At 48.6% G+C, this 16,227-nt stretch overlaps 1 long non-coding RNA gene across 1 annotated transcript in view; it reads left to right on the top strand.

Moving 5' to 3' along the window:
• The window catches only part of LOC132452425 (uncharacterized), a 256,155-nt gene that overhangs the window by 44,257 nt on the left and 195,671 nt on the right, over positions 1–16,227 (top strand). The window lies entirely within an intron of this gene.

The following is a 16,227-nucleotide window of genomic DNA, read 5'->3' as shown; positions in this document are numbered from 1 at the left end:
CTCGCCAATCCCTCCACCATCTAAACCTCCACCCAACCCCCTCCACCCCCTAAACCTCCCACCCAACCCATCCACCCCCTAAACCTCCACCCCAACCCCTCCACCCCCTAAACCTCCAACCCAACCCCTCCACCCCCCTAAACCTCCACCCAACCCCTCCCCCCCTAAACCTCCACCCAACCCATCCACCCCTAAACTCCACCCAACCCCCTCCACCCCCTAAACCTCCACCCAACCCCCTCCCCCCTAAACTCCACCAACCCCTCCACCCCCTAAACCTCCACCCAACCCCTCCACCCCCCTAAACCTCCACCCAACCCCTCCACCCCCCTAAACCTCCACCCAACCCCCTCCACCACTGGCCACTTCACCCTCCCATTTTTAATTAGTTTGCAAACTCATTAGCGGGTGCCAGCGACCAATTAAAGGTCCCTCCCTTCCCGGATGGCTGAGACAGGGACAAAGGGGCCCCTAGGGGACCTGAGGGGAGCCGGGCTGAGAGCCAAGCCTGAGAGAAAAGAGACGCACATGGAGACAGAGAGAGAGAGAGACAATCGGGGGGAGAGAGACATAGAGAGTGAGAGAGAAGAGAAAGATAGAACGATAGAGATGGACAGAGTGCGGCGATGGATGGTGGAGGGGGACTGCGGTTTGGGGTCCCCCCCCCCCCCACAGCCCCCAGTCTCTAACAGAGTCCCCTGTCCACTCCGCTCTGTCGGAGAGCAATCTGCTCCACCTGGCTCCTCTCCCATCGCTGCATTCACTGGCTGGCTGGATAAACAGTGATTGAGTGCGACTCTTTTATGGCCATTTCTCTCTCCTTGTCTGTCCCCTCTCTGTGTCTCTCTCCCTCCTCCCCCCCCCCCCCCCCCCCCGTGCATTCCCCTGCTCTCTGTCATCACGGCGTCCCACAGGTCAGATTCCCTTGTCTCAGCTTGATTGCTTTTTGAATTCTTTCCCTTTTTTTTAACACAAATATATTTATATCTTTCACTTTATTTGTTGCACAAGCACAACATCCATTCAACGCCCCCGGGGCCGATGAAAAGCTCCGGAGTGTCGATTTACAGAATAACATTTGCTCTATAATCTGCGGTTCACAGTATTGTGCGCAATGTGATAGCTGGGAGGTGGGGGGGGGGGTCAGGAAGTGGTTTCCACGGGCGACGAGTTTCCATAAATCCAGCCAGTGTGAAATCTCGAGAGCGGCCCGGCGCGCGGCTGCCAATCGGCGCGGTTTACACCGCCGCCTCCCTCACTCACGCCGCCGCCACCAACCGACCCCGCCATGCGTTTGCGTTTGAGGGGGCGGTCGTGCCAAACAAAGCGATCATATCGCCAGCGCTTTACACTCCGTGTTCACGGTCGGCGGTGGCGCCCCCGTTGGTTTATTTCATTTTTGGGATTTTTCTTCGCCTTTTTCCGGAACGCACACAGTTTTCAAACCTTGTCAGCGAACGACAGACGAGGGTGGAAAGTTTGAGGAATGGGGGAAGGGAAGCATGCAAAGTGGACATATTCTCCATCCTGCTGGAAAATAACGGAGGCGATGCACCATTAGCCATTCGCTGTGACCGGAACAAGCCGCGCGTGCGGAAGCCCAAATAAAAAACGAGCCAAAAAAACGAAGGTCGCGAAGTGACAGCGAAAAGGACGCGTAATGAAGGAATCCATCAAGGAGACAAGGACGCCGACGTTTGATACACATAACGATGACGTAATTGAGAACGACCTGTTTAAAAATAGATCCCCTTAAAAATATAAGTGATGGGCCCCCAAAAAGAGGGTGATAATGAAGTCGTCCGTGCCGTATATTTTGGAAAAAGTGACTAGATTTGTCAGCCATTTTGACACTCTGGATAGTTTTCCATGACACTAATGGAGGGAATGGATTATATGTCAATCATAATGTCCCTGACTAAATGACCTAAAAACGCTGATTAGTAAAAGTAATGGATCGGATCGGTACATGGTGTCCATGAATACCAATAATAGGGCTAATAGCACGCATGCAGTTTGGAACGGGTTGCCAGGCCATGGACACACAAGAAGGCATGTCTGCGTTTCCATGAGCGAAACAATCTCAAATTATCGATGGCGAATATTGATTTCAATCAATTAAAATATACGAGTTCAAATTTGTATTTCTACCACCGGCGAATCTGTAAAATCCAAGTCGGGCTTGGATTCACCGGAACACTGTGACACTTTATTTATTTTAAAAAAATTATTTGGCATACGTTTTTATCCAAAGCGACTTAAAATAAGTACATTTGCCGGAAGCAAGAGAAACAACAACACATCGCTGTCGGTACAATAAAGATGTTCATAGAAACAATCACTAGGTTAACTCATTCCCCGTATACAACAAAGATAGCTAGGACTGTTGTTAAGGGTCAAGAGGTACAACATACAATAAGTGCGCACATTAAGTGCAAGTGCAGATCTCCCTGCCACGAGCCGTAAGGCCCAACTAAAGAGTCCTCACTCCCCCATCCGACCCGACCCGAGAGCCATCTTGAAGCTTGGGTGAACGAGAGAGATGTTCCTCACCGATTCCACCGCAGAAACCAGTCAATTTGTCATCCGCTCTCCAGCGGGAACCTTTAATTAAAGTGGAGAGATACTGGCGTCGACCCCCCCCCCCCCCCCCCCCCCCCATCCCACACCCCTCCTGTTAAATGTCACATGGTAAATAACAGTGGAGGATCTGAGAAAGACCTACTTAAGAGTTTCCCCTTCACCCCTGGGGGGGGAGGGAAAGGCCACGTGGCTCGCGACAATCTAACCGCACATCAACCAGTCAAATAGGTTCAATCACATGAATAGATTACACGCCGCCGCCGCCGCGGAGACGGGGCGAGCTCTGACAGAAGAGCGCCGTTGTTCGAGAGCCGGATGGGGGGGGGGGGGGGGGGGGGACGTCACTGGGCAAGGGGTATTGATGGAGGACGACCAGAGAGAATCTGGCGGCGCACGCTGGCGTTATTAAACTAGATGATAGGTTTCTGGGCAGATCATTCAGGGAATGCAATCGATAGCTAGGCCCTCTAAATGCTTGGGGGGCTGGGGAAGGTGGGGAGGTGGTGGGGGGAGGAGGGAGGGGAGGGAGAGAGAGAGGGGGGGGGGGGGGTGGGAGGGAGGGAGATTGCTCTTCAAAGCCGATCGCACTGGGTAAAATGACACCAGCATGAAAATGCATTGCTATGGACGCTATTAGAAATGATTGGCTAATTACATTCTCCATTGATATGGATTACGGGACGGTTGTTTGTCTCACTGAGAGACCGTAAGGTCTTTGGCTGCTATGGAGAATTATGCAATAATAATTGTATACACTGATATTATATTTTAGACCATCGTGTGATGATGTATTAGCACACATACTGCTCTATATATACTACCCTACGGAAGCGTGGTGTATATCAAGTAAGACAGATGGTGACTGTAGATGGATAGAAAGAAGGGTACTGTAAAAAGATAGATAGATAGATAGATAGATAGATAGATAGATAGATAGATAGATAGATAGATAGATAGATAGATAGATAGATAGATAGATAGATAGATAGATAGATAGATAGATAGATAGATAGATAGATAGATAGATAGATAGAAAGATATGAAGCTAAATAGATTATATATAGAGCTTAATAGAGATAGATAGAATGATATATATATATATAGATGGATAGAATGATAGACCGATAGATAGATAAATACACAGACAGACAGACGGTCAAAGATAGACAGATGATAGAACGATAGATAGATATATTCATGGATATATACTGTAGCTAGTTAAATAGATAGATAGATAGATACACATAAACAGACCTGAATCCCGATGGCCTATCGTACAGGCCACTGTGTTAATGTGGGTTCCCATGATGCCAAAGGGTTTGTTCACGCTATCTGCTGAACCTAGAGAACCCAAGGACCGGCCCGCATAACTTCGCCATCTTCTTTTCAAATTGCTTCATTTCAGCGTGGCTATTATCAGGCCCTTTAATCTCCTCTCCTCTCATCTGTGATCCGATCGCCGGGCGTCTCGTCTCCCCGCTGCCCAGCCGGGCCCTCCAGCGTGCCTCCCCCCCAGCCCTCACCTCCCCCTCTCTCCCCCTCTCATCTGCCTTTCACTTGATCCCCTAATCTCTCCTGCTGTGTCACTCTCTCACAGGGGGACTCCTCTTCCTGGACAAGGAGCAGTGCTTATAGACGGCCTAACCTCCTCTGCTCCTCTTCCATGACACCTCCTCTCCGATCACCTCACCTCCTCTCCTAGCTCCTCAACTCCTCTGCTCCTCTTCCATTACACCTCCTCTCCGATCACCTCACCTCCTCTCCTAGCTCATCACCTCCTCTGCTTCCCTTTCATGACACCTCCTCTCCCATCTCCTTACCTCCTCTCCTATCTCCTCAACTCCTCTCCTTTCATGACACCTCCTCTACTATCTCCTCACCTCCTCTCCTATCTCCTCAACTTCTCTACTCTCCTCTCATTACATCTCCTCTCCTATCTCCTTAACTTCTCTACTCTCCTCTCATTACACCACCTCTCCTATCCCTTCACCTCCTCTCTTTTCATTACACCTCCTCTAATATCTCCTCTGCTACCTCCTCACCTCCTCTCCTATCTCCTCACTTCCTCTACTTTCATTACAACCCTCTCCTATATCCTCACTTCCACTCCTATCTCCACACCTCCTCTACTTCCCCTTTCGTTACACCTCCTTTCCTACCTCTTCTCCTCTCAAAAAACCTACTCTCCTATCCTAACTCCTACTCTCCTATCCATCAGCTCCTCTCCAATTCTAGACCTGCCTCTTCTCTCTAATCCTTACGACACAAACACACACGCACACGCACAAACACACACCCTTAAACTGTAGTATATGTAAATGCAATCTCCTCAGCGCAGTTGCTGTTCCTGTTAAACCTTGATTGTACCAAACTGTAATGCTTCCCTGTTTTACCCTGGTTAGCTTCCCTTAGATCTCCTTTCATTTTCCAGCTCTCTCCCCAAACTGTGTCTTCTCTATCCGGGTGATCAATAATTCATAGTTCGGAGCTCCACCCAGACTCCCGATCTGCCCTAATAGTCTATTTGTACAGAAAGTAATTATGCCGATCGATGCTACGTGAAAACATCTGCCTTTAATTGTGCACACTAACACACTCCCCTCCACCCGCCTCCCCCTCTACACTCTCGCTCTCTCTCTCTCTGGCAATTTGGCGTGCAAACCTTCCCCTCGCCACCGAGGGTCCCACGTCACACACCGATCTTGCGTGTGCGCAGACAGACCCAATCCAGCCATCTCACCGCGGTGCCACCGTAGGTGGGCCGCCGCCAGAGCTAACAACTCGGCAGGAAGTGGCAACCCGCGCGGGCCGAGCAGCGAGTGCGGCTCCCCGACCCAGAAACCAAAGCAACGCTAAGTGGTTGTGCAAGCGCTGGAGTCATCGACCCCACCCGCCCCCCTCGCAGGGGGGCCGCGGCACGGGGGTCCCCGCCTCACGCCGCTTCAGACTTCACCGCCGATCAGAGGAAGGTGCAATTAACGGCTGCGCACCCCCGCCCACCCCCCATGTCCCCTATCACCCCCTCGCCGCCACTCCAGCAATTACCTTAAGACACACGCTTAAAACACGCGGTGGTATAAATCAGACCCCGCCGACCCCCATGGATGTGACATTATGCCAACAGATGTCACGCCGCAGTCTTCTGCGACACCCCCCACCCCCCCCCCCCCCCCGCCCCAGCCGCGTCCCCACGGCGGTGGCAGTGTCCGGGCGCGCGGCGGGCCGGCCTAATGAATAAGAATGGCCTTTAGCTGGGCCCCTAACAAGGTGTGTATTTATACTCGCCCACAAATTGGGCCGGCAGAGGAACAGCGAGGGGGAGCAGAACAAGAGGCCTATTAGCAGCCGGTCGAGAGGCAGATTACAGTCTAACGCTTTCTGTTGTTGTGGCGGATTTCGTTTTTTTCCTTCCTCTCTTTCTGTCACATCAGGCAGTAGTGATGCCTCAAGCTTACCGAGGCAAACAGAGCCCGGTCTAAGAGAGGGTACCATAGACAGGTACCATAGACAGGTATTAGAGATGGTAACATAGACGGGTACCGTAGACGGCTAGCGGGGGTGTGCCCGGAGACGGGTACCAAAGAAAGGTACCATAGACGGGTACCATAGACGGGTACTAGAGATGGTACCATAGACGGGTTCCAGAGATGGTACCATAGACGGGTACTAGAGATGGTACCATAGACGGGTACCATAGACGGGTACTAGAGATGGGTACCAGAGATGGTACCATAGATAGGTACTAGAGATGGTACCATAGACGGGTACTAGAGATGGGTACCAGAGATGGTACCATAGACCGGTACTAGAAATGGTACCATAGACGGGCACCAGTATAGATACCAGGGTTGTGAACAAGAACAAGGTACGAGGGCAGGTAACCTAAGAGGGAAACGAAGGGGTACCAGTGACGGGTACCAGAACTGGGCACCAGTATGGGTACCAGGGTCTAAACAAGAGCCAGGTACTTGGGCAGTCCACCCTCCCGGATGGGTCAAAAGCAGAGAACAAATTTCCCCCAAAAAGGAACAATAAAGGTTAACTTAACTTAACTTGCCAAGAGGGATACAAAAGGACGCGAGTGATGGGTACTAAAGCAGAGCGGAGTGGCCTGGTGGATGTTCCAGCGCTCCCACAGCGCTGACTCTTTCTGGAGACATTAGTAACATCTGTACATGCTGCCCCCTGGCCTCCAGGCTTCATGCTGACAACATAACAGATGAGTTATCTTCTCAGGACACCCATTGCTCCTCCATTACACGGAAGTATTTTTAGGCTCGGAAGGAGGGGGAAAGAAGCTAAACAATACACAATGCAAGCGGCGGCGTGCAGACGTAGCCCGTGGAAGATTCCCCCCACAGACAAAGTACCCATTTGGCATGCTTCACACTGCTTTGTTTGCCAATTGCAGATTTTCAAAAGAGCAAAGAATGCCTTTTGAAATCAAAAAATTTGGCACAGGCCGTCTGGGTTTTTTCGGTCCTTGCCCCAATTCTATAGCGCCAGACGCCGATGGAGGGGGAAGGTTTTGTTTGAAAGTGAGAGGGTCCTCTAAAAAAATGAAAAAGTGTCAGAAATTGTATGAAAGATAATTACAAGTCTGTTGGGTAAACACACATATAATTCATGCGCCTGGGTAAACAAAGGAGTAATATATCAACCTGTCCTTCACACAGCCAAAGTCAAAAATACCGCGGGTTGAATGAATGTCACAAGCCATTACAGGCATGAAGGCAATTCTCTTACAGGCAGCGTACTTTTTCATCGAACCTATTTTATTTTCTTCAGCAGATTAAAGGTAAACTGTGTAGGATTCAGTTGCATCTGGTGGAACGGATGTAACAGAAATTGAATATAATATTCAAACATATGTTATAATTAGTGTATAATCCGATGGATATAAGAATCATTGTTTTTCCCAAAACCTGGGGAACCTTGCCATGTTTCCACAGTCAGGCCGCCAGGATGTGTTTATAATTTTTAATAATCATCATCACTCTTACTTGAAAGCTTTAACCTATAGATTTACCAACCAAAAAAACAGTGACAACTGGCTTCTTTCCCCTGTTGTAGTAAAAGACTGTGATGATTTTGGATATACTGGCAGCGTTCAGGCCACAGCAAGTCAGCATTACCATTTCTACGTTGTTGGAAAGGGAGATGTGAGAGGAGGTGAGGAAGGCAGGGGGTATTCAGTTGGTTTCACATCTGTGACCTAAGAGCAGAATGCCACTACATCCTACACAGTGCACCTTAAAACACCACCTGACCTCTTTAACACACACTCGTTTGCCCTGTTTGGTAGCCGACGGCACTTAAAACCCATCAATAGAGCCGAGTTGTTGATGATATTCCTCCACCACTGCCGCGTTGCTAGCCTTCAGTGGAGCTGAATGAACAGAGGAAGTCTGCCGCTAATTGAAGAAGTGGGTTATGCTGCAAGGAATGTGGCCAATTAAAAACCAGAGAGAATCGCTTCCACAGAAAAAATAACGGAAAATAAAGGTTCAATTTGAGCAGCAACAAAGGGATTAGATTCGGAGGGTTGATTCAAGCTATTTATGCAATACAATATTTGGATTTGGCAGTCGATAAGACTCTACATTGTGAATCGACTCATGCGTTGCTTAAGCATCTAGTTGCTGTTGACCGTGTTATGGATCTGGAGCAATATGGTAGCTCGATAGGGAGTCTTTATACCACAATGTGTGTGTTGCTTGCCACTTAAAATAATGTAGTACATCACAAACTGAAACACCAGAACATACCCTTGCATTGCATTTCACTGCCTAGCACAAAGGTGTCAAACATAAGGCCCTTAGGCCAAATCAGGCCCGCACAATAATTTGTGTTTTCGATAGACGTAGTCCTGCAACTCTAACTCTTGCCATGTATGCGCACTACAAGTCCCAGCATGCACTGCAAACGGGTTGCTATAGGTGGATGCACCTCCCTCCCTCTCACGCCGACACGCAGGCGCGCTGCGCACTATATCCAACGATGCATACCTCGACGACGACGATCAGCGTTTACTTTGTATAAGTCCGACCGAAGAGCATTCGGTCAGACTCCTGGTTTTCCATCAGCGATGTTGTTAACCAAAGCACCAGCTGGAGAGGCAGCCACGGGAATTCTCTCAAATTGCCGCTCAAACTAATAACTAATATACAACTAATAGAGAGGGTCCTAGAAAATGCACCTCAGGCTGCGAAATGGCAAACATCGTTTTTTCAAAAGTTTCCAGACAGATCTTTAGAGAAATCAAAGCTGTATGCACAGAGCACCTGGTCAAAAGATGAGTATATTTGATTAAGTGGTTGAAGTCATGTTGCACACTGACTCAAATATTGAGTATACAATATACTCAAGTCTAGAGTATACAAGAGGGACTGTTTCATGTCATCCCTTCAAAGTTGGTCATTTATTTCTTGGTTAAAAGTAGAATATTTAACATTGACACTAGTGATTCAAATGGGCAGCACCCAACTTCACAATACTGGAGAGCAATGACTCTGCCCATCCCCTCTCCAGACCCCAAGCTCACGTGGGTTACCAGGTTGAGTACACCAAATGAACACGAGCGAGGTCAGCGAACACAAATTAATATTTTTGGGCGGGTGCAACTATTCTAATTGGACAACTGCCAAGCGACAACAAGCTTTAAGTTGATAAGCTAATACGTTTATACGTTTGCAATTGATTAATTCTTTGCAATTTACAAACAGGCTTATGTTGCATTCGTCTTGAAATCTTCCTAGGCTCTAGGCTTTCTCAATCTTCTAAACGCAACTCTTCTAAATACAGTTTTCCCTGTGTTTTAGCACAGCTCAGGTCATGGAGCTTTTCGAGAGGACGAGGCCTTTATGGGTCGGAAACGAGTACAGCCTCAGTTGGTCCAGTTTGTTTGTTCGCTTCCATAGCTGCAGCACACTTGTTTTTGTGTGCCAATAGGTTTCATACGAGGCAACAGAATAGTGAACACAGTGAACACAAACTCACAGAAACAAAAACAAATGCTCCGACCCTTGAAAAGGCATTGCAAAGGAGAGCATTCCGTGTGCATTGCTGTAAGAGAAACAACTGTTTTGACATGAGCATTTTTCTCACGTTAATCTATGATGACATATCATAGTCTTTTTATGATGACAAACAATTCATTTTGTAACATATTTTACCTTTAAAAATATTTAGACTTAGTGCATCAACTCCTGTGGATTTAATTAGTACTAGAGTATAAATATAGGGTCAAAGTTGTCATACGATTTGAATTAGGGATGTCCCGATCCAGCTTTTTGCACTTCCGATCCGATACCGATATTGTAGCTTTTAGCATCGGCCGATACCGATACCGGCCGATCCAAGCATGTATTAAAGATTAGAGATATTTACTTATTTTTTTGTACTACTCATGTTGAAAAGGGTTTTACTCTTAAGAACAACTAGCCACCTTAATTAGGTTAGTTTGAATAATCCACAATAGTTGGTAATGAGAAGCTGACCTGTTTATTCAGGGTTAAATAAACACAAAATAGACAAAATAATAGTCAAATTACCACACACACACTGAATTGGCATCAGTGCTCTGTTCTTGAACAACAAGAGTGTAAACAATATAACATTAGATATAAAAGCAACACACACAAAACCTGAGTAGAAAATAGTCAAATTACCACACACACACTGAATTGGCATTTTTATCGATAACTTTAAATCCTTAGTGGGACATGCACAGACAAGTGGGATGCTGGACAGGTCACTAGGTGTGCGATAGGTGTGCTGAACAACGCGGACCGGATTTGGGGGGAAAAGCTGAAAAAAACTGGAATGGATTACCTACATTGGTGCGCTCAAAAACGGACCGGAGTTTTGAAAACAAACTGGATCGGGAGTCCGGATCGGGATTTTCCCGTGCAGGCCGATCCGATATTGATATGCATTTTTTTGCTAATATCGGCGGCCGATCCGATCCAAATATCGGATCGGGACATCCCTAATTTGAATATTGCCTCTAAGTGTTTTAGTTGGACACTACCGGCCTAACATTTTAGGGTATAACATCCCATAGCATTGCATTTCATAGCATAGCATGACATAGCTTAGCTTGTCAGATCATAACACAACACAACACAGGTGTCACTAACAAGCACTCATGGCCTGATGGTCAGATGTGTCTGAGAGACGGTTCAATCTGTATTTACTCATTCAGATCAGTGAAGTTGTGTCATGAGGCGGCCAGGTCAACGGTCCAGATGCTGGCTCTCAGATATCACCAGGAGTGTATCCTTCCCCTGAAAACCGTGATGGATGGGATTAGGGCTTTTTAGCGTCACGACCCGGGAAGATAACAGCTTCTCCCTAGCATCGCCGCAGCTGCCGCGCGTCCACAGATCTCTAATGCTTTAATGTGCTTCTGGAAACAAGAGACGCTTTCATAAAATTAGCTCTCGTCAGGCTTCACTTGCAGACCGTACCGGTATCATCAGTCTTCCCGGGTCCTCCTCAGCTCGCTCAATATTAACAAATTAGATGAAGTGCGTTTTTTTTCTCCTCCCTTCGTTCTTCTCCCTCCCAGCCCTTACTGCTCAAACTTTTCTGAGAATTTTTTTTTTTTTTTAATCCTCGGCCGGCAAACCACAACAGGCCGAACGATCGATACACAGCAAATGGAAGCAAATGTAATCTATTAAAGAATAACAAATTCCTGGAAGAAGGAAATCCAGCGAAACGTGACCGATGGCGGTGAGATTACGTGGGCTGTGGCGGCGCAATTAATGAGGAGAAGAGAAGGAGTGGGAGAAGGAGAGCTGGAGAAATAGGAAAATGATGAGGGAGAAAGCAGCGCTGGCTCATTGACCCCGATGACTCAGACAGAGCCCGCCAGCCCTGGGAAGGAGGAAACCGATGAGAAACCATCCAACACAGATCCACTGAAGGGCTCAGTCACTGAGACATTCACAGAATCAACACTAAAATGACCAAGCTACGTGTGAGGGACCGGCGTGGTCGCCCCACGTATCTGGGATACGGGCAACTGGGTATCGCGAGTGTGGGCAAAAATGAGGGCAATGGACTGACGACTAAGAAAAGTGAAGTTTTAATGTCTCCAAAACATTCACACAAAAATCTAGCAATGTTTCAAAATGAAAAGGAAATGACTGCATCCGTCAGCAAACATAAACTAAGAAAATATAACATAGCATAGCCTAACATGAATCTAGCATAGCGTTACTAGTACTGGCCTCACATCAAGCCAGCACCTACCCTCAGCCTCTCTAACACCAAATAAGCAGCCCTTAAATAGGGAAATGCCAATTGGCCCAATCAAGGCCGTATGGGCCAGACCATTAGTAGGGGGGGGGGGAACATTCTTCACCTAAAGCTATTTTACTATTACTATACTGCCCCCTACCGGGACGGAAGACTAACTTCCACCAGCCCAATCTAATATATATATACACAAACACACAATATAATAATAACAATAGCTCCAATGCGAGACAGTGAGAAGGGGGAGGATTTCACCTTCTCACACTACGCAATAGTACAACTTCATATATATATATATATATATATATATATATATATATTCAGTATATATATATATATATATATATATATATATATATAGTATAGACGGGCGGAATGTGGCTCAGGAGGTAGAGCAAGTTGGCTGGTAACCGGAAGGTTGCAAGTTCGATGTGTCGAGGTGTCCCTGAGCAAGGTAACTCACCCTAACTGCTCGCCTTGTATGGATGACACCGACGTCGCTGTCTGTGAATGTGTTCATGAATGGATGAATGTTGCACTTTGAGTGGCCCCTGGTTAGGAAAGTGCTATAAAAATGCAGTCCATTTACCATTGACCATACATAAACCCCTCACCCCTACTCTCCATCCTTTTAGACCGGAGGAATGCCAAACAGTGGGGGGGGACTGTTTGGGGGAGACGGGGGGAGACAGGGGAACAAGCGTGTGCCACAGACGAGGGGGAAGCAGGGAGTGGGGGTCTTTTCTCCTGGGCGGCGGTGAGTAATTAGCACTAATTAGTGGCAGTGATTAAGCGCGCGCGGGGGGTGCAGTGCGGAGGCCGGGAGGGGTTAGGGGAGCAGATTGATGTGCTCGACCCGCTTGACCCTCCGAGACCCTCCCCTGCATCTTAAACAGAGCGGGGAGGGGGGGGGGGCTCCTCCGCCTCTGTGTGGCGCCACAGGGACGGGGAGGTGGTTGTGGAGGAGACCAAGCCAGGGGTGGGGGGGATAGGGGTGTAGGTGAAGGACGGGGGGTGAAGGAGCAGGGTGGGACGGGGGGAAGGATGACTGGGAGAGGAGAAGGGTGGAGGTGAAGGAGGAGAGTGGGGGGGGGGGGGGTGTTGGTGATGAAGGAGGGTCGATGGCTTGGTGAGGAGGGCGGTGGTGGTGGTGGTGGTGGCGGTGGTGGCGGTGGTTGGGGAGGTGGTGGTGGTGGTGGTGGGGAGGAGGTGGTGGTGGTGGTAGGGGAGGTGGTGGTGGTGGCGGTGGGGGAGGAGGTGGTGGTGGTGGTGGGGGAGGAGGTGGTGGTGGGGGAGGAGGTGGTGGTGTGGGCGATGGGGGAGGTGGTGGTGGCGGTGGGGGGGGGGGAGGTGGTGGTGGTGGTGGCGGTAGCTGGCTCTCAGCGGGACGAGGCTCGCTCGTGGCTTGGGACCGCCTGCTGCCTCGCCGCCGGGGGAAACAAGAGCGCTGATGAAAATGAGGGTGGCGTCGGTGGGGACGGCGCTGGAGGAGGAGCGGCAGCAGGTTGTCGGCGCTCAGAGCACCACTCCACTCCACAAGGTAATTCCCCTCCACGTGCCGGGGCCCGGAACAAGGAGGCTGATCCCTTTATGCCTAAACGACCGCTTTGTGTGGTCGTATCCCTCGCTCGGTGGAGGAGCGAGCGGGGAGGGGGGAGGGGATGGAAATAGGCTGGTGGAGAGGAGGGGAGGGGAGGGAGACAACAACAGTGGTACTTGAACAAGGCTGTGGAGATGAAAATGGCAATCCTGAGGATTGGAGCGATCTGGGTTGGGTTTATTCTTGAAACGGGGTGGCTCCGCGCTGCCTTCGGAGCGAGACAGACTGCGTTACTCTCGTTGAACCCGTGGCCAATACTCATCGCAGGGAACGCGGCGGAGACCGATGTATGATGGTGTTGTGTTCAGCCACTCGGTTTGAAACGATGGAGAACTTTTTTTGTGACAAATTCGCCAGGAGTGGTGGACACGAAGCCATTGTAAAAATACAATCTAAAACTGGGAACACACGGAACAGAGACGCATTTAACAAGGGATTTAATGGCGCCGTTCCCCCCCGGGGCTATCCAAGCTCAGCATGTGTGCAAGACGCTATGGATAAAAGTGTGGCATTTATTATAATATATTTAATGAATTGGCCACGGCTATGGATTCCAATATGGTATGGCTTTGATTGTATGATCTTATGGATATTATTATAACCAGGGGTCTCCTAGAAGTGTTACGGTTAATGGTTCTAATTTGAGTGTAATCTGTTAGAAATGCCACAGCTATCCGTCAGCCGCTGGTGAGTGAAGTGCGCTGGGAGGATAACTCTTCAGGTTGACTGCGCCTGCCTTCCTGTGTATGCATGAGACCATTTTGATTGCAGGTCGCTTCCGGCTAATTCCCGACCTTTCAGGTTATCTCATCCCTGATTGGTCGAACGATACGTCAGTCATTAATGAAGGCGAAACGTACGGAGAAGGGAAACAGCGACGGCGGGAATGTTTTCTGGGTCTCTTATTTTATTTTAAAATGATTTTGAATGAAAAGTAAAAATCTTTATTACGTTTTTTTATTTTTTTTCTGCTCTCTCTTGACTGCGCTCAATAATAATACCTACACCGCCTCAAGGGCTGAAAGAAAAGGCCCTATTTATAGAGCAGGACGGACTCTGTCAGTCCAACTTCCTTCTTCTGATCTCTGTGACGGTAGCCAGGAACATTTGATGTCCAATCAGACGCTGCCATGGCAGCTTTTAAACATCCCGAGAACCGGAGGCCTGGAGACAATCAAAGAGATAAATCTGGTATCTCCCAACCCATAAAAATGTGAGTGATGAGTTGTCCTTTAATTTTCCAGCATTCAGGATAACGCATTGTCTGCGTGTGCGTTTGAGTGTGCGCGCAGGGGGTGTGTATGTCTGCGTGCGTGTGCGTTTACTGCCATCAAGATAGGCTCTTCACAATGCGCCAGATGCATGCGAAGTGCAATATTGACCGGATTCAATTTCCTGCATCCTGACAGCCATTCCATCCCCACCAGCAGGAGGGGCGGCCATTGTGGCCAACAGTGGTGAGACTATCAACACATCACTCACCAGTCAGCCCCGCTCGCCCCTACAGCCCCCCCGTCACACCCCCTGCAGGCCAATGCCCAGCAACACAGCTGGGCACGATGTTGTGTGTGTGTGTGTGTGTGTGTGTGTGTGTGTGTGTGTGTGTGTGTGTGTGTGTGTGTGTGTTTGTCTGTGTGTTTGTGAGTGGGTGTGGATGGGTGTGTGTGCATGAGTTTCTGTATGTACACAACACGCGCATGTATTCATTTTGATGTAATTTGAGCACTGTGTGTGTGTGTGATTGTGTGTGTGTGTGTGTGTGTCTGTGTGCGTGCGGTTGTGTGCGCGTGTACCAGTGTCTGTATGTACACTACTCGCATGTATCATGTTGATGTTTTTCAAAAGAGATTTGAGAACTCTGTGTGTGTGTGTGTGTGTGTGTGTGTGTGTGTGTGTGTGTGTGTGTGTCTGTGTGTCTGTGTGTATGTGTGTGTGTGTGTGTGTGTGTGTGTGTGTGTGTGTGTGTGTGTGTGTGTGTATGTGTGTGTGTGTGTGTGTGTGTGTGTGTGTGTGTGTGTGTGTGTGTGTGTGTGATTGTGTTTGTCTGTTTGTGTAGATGTGTGTGTGTGTGTGTGTGTGTGTGTGTGTGTGTGTGTGTATGTGTGTGTGTGTGTGTGTGTGTGTGTGTGTGTGTGTGTGTGTGTGTGTGTGATTGTGTTTGTCTGTTTGTGTAGATGTGTGTGCATTCATGAGCGTCTGTATGTACACTACACTCACATGTATCCATGTTGAACTAATTCAAAAGTTATTTGATCCCTGTGGTTTGTGTGTGCATATTTCTGTGTGTGTGTGTGTGTGTGTGTGTCTGTGTGTGCATGTGTTTGAGTCACAACGTATAGCGCACTCCCTTTGTTGGGAGCGGGGAGTGGCAGACAGAACGATGTACGCGCTAACAGGTGACTCGCTTTGAATTACATGGTTAGCCTGACAGCTTGGCGTTAGCCAAGAGACAAAAGCCAAATGAGATTTTGAAATATGGGGAACAACAGTATTGCTTTTCCTACCTTGTCAAACTTGACACCGCCATTATCATCACTCTGCTCCCAGCAGCTGGCAAACCATATTAGGTTGGCATGGCAACTTTTTTCCTTATTTTTTTTCTTCCCCCTCGTTTCAATCTCACGCGCCGTATGCAAATGATTGGACTACGAGGGATCGGCGCCCGAAGTTCATATTTCATTTCGGCGCCGCGGCTGTTTTGGCAAAACTCTCCGTGGCCTCTGGTGACGACCGCGGCGTTGGTTGGCGCGTGATGATGATGTTTGGCCCAACGACAT

Source organism: Gadus macrocephalus, chromosome 2, assembly GCF_031168955.1.
Source record: "Gadus macrocephalus chromosome 2, ASM3116895v1".
NCBI lineage: Eukaryota > Metazoa > Chordata > Actinopteri > Gadiformes > Gadidae > Gadus > Gadus macrocephalus.
Note: the sequence above shows the minus strand (reverse complement) of the source record. Positions and strands in the feature narration are given on the sequence as shown.